The sequence below is a fragment of the Rattus norvegicus genome, chromosome 20 (genome assembly GCF_021556685.1).
Source record: "Rattus norvegicus strain SHRSP/BbbUtx chromosome 20, alternate assembly SHRSP_T2T, whole genome shotgun sequence".
Lineage (NCBI taxonomy): Eukaryota > Metazoa > Chordata > Mammalia > Rodentia > Muridae > Rattus > Rattus norvegicus.
This window is the reverse complement of record NC_141553.1, coordinates 33,934,654-33,939,923: the sequence shown is the minus strand read 5'-3', so window position 1 is coordinate 33,939,923 and position 5,270 is coordinate 33,934,654. Positions and strand designations below refer to the sequence as shown.

The 5,270-nt window shown below is 46.1% G+C and overlaps 1 pseudogene; it reads left to right on the top strand.

Annotated features, from left to right (window-relative positions):
- The first annotated feature begins 2,551 nt into the window (after positions 1 to 2,551).
- Positions 2,552 to 3,507, top strand: LOC147998651 (glyceraldehyde-3-phosphate dehydrogenase pseudogene; annotated as a pseudogene).
- Positions 3,508 to 5,270: the final 1,763 nt, after the last annotated feature.

Below are 5,270 nucleotides of genomic sequence, written 5' to 3'. Positions count from 1 at the left end.
TGCCTTGGGCCTGCTCTATTACTTTTCACTACATACAGGCATCAGAAGTTTGTAGTTCAAATGCTCTGTCTCCATGCAGGATGACTGGACCAAGTCAAGGAGGTCTTGGTACTTTCAAACAGGGCCATACCATAGCATGTGTGCCCTCGGGAGGTCTCGACGTTCCCAACCTGAGCAAGGATACCGTTTTGCTTTATAAGTGACAGACAACATTTCTTTTCATGTTTTTGAATTTCATATAAATGTAAATCCTTCTTCAACTCCCATAGTTTTAGCCCGGATTCTTCTAGGGATTTTTATTTATTTATTTATTTATTTATTTATTTATTATTTATTTATTTGGTCTACTGGTTCTTATAGCTCATTCATTTATCTAAATTTCTTTGTAGTATTTTTTAGTACACCAATAGCAAATTATTTACTCATCTTTCTTTTTTTTAAAAGATTTATTCATTTATTCTATATAAGTACACTGTCACTGTCTTCAGACACACCAGAAGAGGGCATCGGATCCCGTTACAGATGTTCGTGAGCCACCATGTGGTGCTGGGATTTGAACTCAGGACCTCTGGAGGAGCAGCCGGTGCTCTAACCACTGCGCCACCCCTCCAGCCCTTTACTCATCTTTCTAATTGAGTGTGTTGGTACTTCCACCTTATAGTGTTGTCATGGACACTCCTGAGGATGCTCTCCCGTACGTATTTGTGATGTTTGTTTAGATGCTGGAGTTTTTCCTTTGCATTCACAGATAATTCTATTAGGAAAGCTATGGCTTACACATTAGCCAACCAGCAGTTACTTAAGCAATAGAACGTAGTCACCTCACATGGCCAACGCAGCCTTAGGACATCATCCTTCCACCCTGCGACTTCACATGCAGGTTTTGTCACCTCAAGATCACAAGATGGAGTCCACAGCCCCAGCAATCAGACTCATGCAGTGTCCTGAACGAGAGAAAGGGGTGTGAAGGAAGGCATTCCTTTTGATTTTTATTATTCTGAGAGAGAACAATTTGTTTCTATAGACAGAATTAGTAGGAAGACACTATGAAGACAACAGTTGTGAACCAGATGTGAGTCCTAGCTGCACATAAATACACTGCTATTCTAACACGGGGGGGTGTAAACAAGGGAGAATGTCTAACTATTGGGCAGCCATGCCCCAGACTCCCTTTCCTAAAGATATTGTTCCAACTTAACACTCCTAAGCAGGACATAGACATACCATCCTGTCAACCCTTGGTATATGAGGCCTGGTTTGTTTGGGATGAAGTGATAGGTCTCTAATAACTGTTTTCTGGTAAGTTGGAATTGAGAGATTCTGTCCTTTGGGCCCTTAATTAAATTGGAGTTTATTTCTGTCTGTAGCATTCAGAGGAGATTCAACTGACCCCTCCTCTTTCTCTCACACAGTAACCAGTTGTCCCAGCACCATTTATTGATTAAAACCTTTCTTAACTATCATGATGTAGGTAGGGAATGGGAGAGGGGGCAGTGGGGGCCACACGTGTATATGAAGAGGCCACAGTAAGACCCAGCACTTTGTATGCTTTGTGATGCCATCCCTGTCTCTAGTCACATGTCAAGTTTTGATAGGAAGGAAGGAAGAGAAGGGGAGGGGAGAGAAGGGGAAGGAAGAGTGGAGAGGGGGAAGGGAAGGGAAGGGAAGGGAAGGAAAGGGAAGGGAGAGGAAGGGAAGGGAGAGGAAGGGAGGGGAGGGAAGGGGAGGGGATAGGGATACTGTTTTTGGATACTTCCTGTTGTTTATTTGTATGTGTGGTCACACAGCTGGGTGTGAATTTACAGTGACTTTTTTTTTTTTTTTTTATGTTTCCACATGGACATGGAAGAGATTTATTGAGGACAATGGAGACAAGAAGGGGTAGGAGAGAGAAAAGAGAGAAAAAAGAGGAAGGGGGGCAGAAAGAGTCTGCTTTTTATTTAAACTGTGACGTAACTGCTCTCAGGCGAAGGTGGGACCCGAACCAAATACATGCTAGGAATGTATGGCCGTTGCCGTGGCAACAGATGTGCAGGTCCCTGTTGCTTGCAGGTGACCAGGTGACATCACTGCTGGAGGAGAAAGTGGTTCCTGATACCAACATACCTCCCTTTTTCTTATCATAAAGCAAAGAAGAAAGAAAGGGGGAGGGGGAAACTGACGGTGAAAGGGAAATAGGGGTGCCGTGTCTCTTAGGGCTGCTTCCTGCTGTCTTGGAGCATTGTCAATTTCAGGGTACAGCTGACTTTCATCACCGGGGCCCACTTGGTGAACATTTGCATCAGGGTCCTGCAGCGTGTTACAGCTGTGGACAGCAGCTGAAACAGGACAGTTCCTATAACAGGAACTGGTTAATAGTTTAGTTAGAAATTTTTTGTGTCTGTCACTGAAGGAATGTAGAAACAAGATTAACGAGTCAGGGAGCGAATAGTAACGTCAGAAAGATGACTAGGAAAAGTGTCATGAAAGGGAGTGTCCTGCTCTCCGCTCCTCCCTGCTCCAGAGACAGCCGCATCTTCTCAGGCAGTACCAGCCCCATCTCGTAGACAAGATGGTGACAGTTGGTATGAATGGATTTGGCCGTATTGGGTGCCTGGTTACCAGAGCTTCCTTCTGCTCTGCATCTGGCAAAGTGGAGATTGTTGCCATCAATGACCCCTTCATTGACCTCAACTACATGGTCTACATGTTCCAGTATGACTCTACCCACGGCAAGTTCAACGGCACAGTCAAGACTGAGAATGGATAACTTGTCGTCAACGGGAAGCCCATCACCATCTTCCAGGAGCGATGTTACCCCCCTAACATCAAGTGGGGTAATGCTGGTGCTGAGTATGTCGTGGAGTCTACTGGCGTCTTCACCACCATGGAGAAGGCTGGGGCTCACTTGAAGGGTGGGGCCAAAAGGGTCATCATCTCTGCCCCTTCAGCTGATGACCCCATGTTTGTGATGGGTGTGAACCACGAGAAATATGACAATTCCCTCAAGATTGTCAATAATGCATCCTGCACCACCAACTGCTTAGCGCCCCTGGCCAAGGTCATCCATGACAACTTTGGCATCGTGGAAGGGCTCATGACCACAGTTCATGCCATCACTGCCACTCAGAAGACTGTGGATGGCCCCTCTGGAAAGCTGTGGCGTGATGGCCATGGGGCAGCCCAAAACATCATCCCTGCATCCACTGGTGCTGCCAAAGCTGTGGGCAAGATCATCTCAGAGCTGAATGGGAAGCTCATTGGCATGGCCTTCCGTGTGCTACCCACAATGTATCCGTTGTGGATCTGACATGCTGCCTGAAGAAACCTGCTAAGTATGATGACATCAAGAAGGTGGTAAAGCAGGCATCCGAGGGCCCACTAAAGGGCATCCTGGGCTACACTGAGGACCAGGTTGTCTCCTGAGACTTCAACAGCAACTCCCACTCCTCTACCTTTGATGCTGGGGCTGGCATTGCTCTCAATGACAACTTCGTAAAGCTCATTTCCTGGTATGACAATGAATGAATTCCCCTTCCTGGAATGACAGCTAGAGCAACAGGGTTGTGGACCTCATGGCCTACATGGCCTCCAAGGAGTAAGAAACCCTAGACCACCCAGCCCAGCAAGGACACTGAGAGCAAGAGACCCTCAGTTGCTGAGGAGTCCCCATCCCAACTCAGCCCCCAACACTGAGCGTCTCCCTCACAATTCCATCCCAGACCCCATAACAACAGGAGGGGCCTAGGGAGCCCTCCCTACTCTCTTTTTTTTTTTTTTTTTTGGTTCTTTTTTTCGGAGCTGGGGACCGAACCCAGGGCCTTGCGCTTCCTAGGCAAGCGCTCTACCACTGAGCTAAATCCCCAACCCCCTACTCTCTTTTTAAAGTTCACTGCAAACCCCCTCCAAAAAAGAAAGGGAGTGTCCACTTCCATACAGGGGTTTGAAAATCCAGGAATTGGAGGCTTAGCATTCCTTAGAATTCTGTATACTTGACTGTAGCTCCTGGATTTTATTTCTCACTATTCCGAATTGGTTGACATAGAAACAGCGTTTTTCTTGGAGGAACAGGCAAAGACCACCTTCTTTAGCTGTCAGGATATCCAGCCCCCGTCAATTCTGAAGCACCACAGGTGCGGTTCTAAGAATCGATCTGTTTCTGGATGGTGAGCATGGTTTGAGACATACTTTGAAAACCATTGTTAATCTCATAAGTGAACTTATTATGTTGGGTCATGAAAGTAATCAGCCCTGCAATCCCAGTGCCAGTGCCTATGGCTATTCTCACAGCAACCAAGAGTGGTATGACCTGAACTGCCCTCTTAGGTTAGTAGCTATTACTAGGATTACCCCTCGTTCAGGGTAAAGGAATATCCATGTGCAAACTTTTTACCAGCTGGCAGGTAGGCGATGATATACCTGAGCGCCACAGAGGATTGACGTGTTTTGGACTGTAGGGCATTGTGGCAGAGATGAGGTATCAAGGGTTGTGGTTCTGTTGCAGTCTAGGGAGCCTAGCATACCTACAGAATGTGTCCCACATGTCTTAAAACAGTTTGCCAAATCAAAAAGAGGGATAGACAAAAGGTATGGATTCATGGTGATATTAGAGTCAGGGCAGCTGACAAAAGGTAAAGTAAGGTTACTTGGCGGTATCACTGGACAGGCTGTAAGTGGCAGTGGTGAGCCAGTTCCATGGGATATGCATAGCCAGCAATCTTTAAAACGACCAGGTCGGGTGACATTAAGGAGTTGGTATACTGAGGTCAAGGTCTGAAGCAAAAGATGAAATGACAAGTTAGTGCCATTCATGAGGGGGGATGTCAAAGAGGTAAGGACCTTGGAGGAATGTTTGACCACTTCTCCTACTTTTCCGATATCTAGAGGTTGGGCAATTGAGACATATTTTCTCTGGAGGTGGATAGTACTCACTGGGGACCTGGCTTGATTTTTATGGTAGAGCTCACCAACAACTTCTGTCTCCCACCTGGGATTCCATGGGCCTTGTATATAGAAGAAAAGTGTATTTCATTGTTGATAGAAGAAGTGAATGGTCCTAGATCCTAGCATATGTATCTGACAAGACCAATATGGGTAGCCCCCACATTTGTCTGGCCAATTTTTCAATCATCTTTTGTCTGGGCAAAGAGAAAGGAAGTAAAGAGAACATAATGTTTAGATGGGATAACTGATACAGGGATAACAGCAATTTGGATCAGTTCCTGGCATCCGGCCATGGAGCAATTTCCTGACCCTATTTGGAAAGACTGTTTATTATCAGTGGGGGTTAC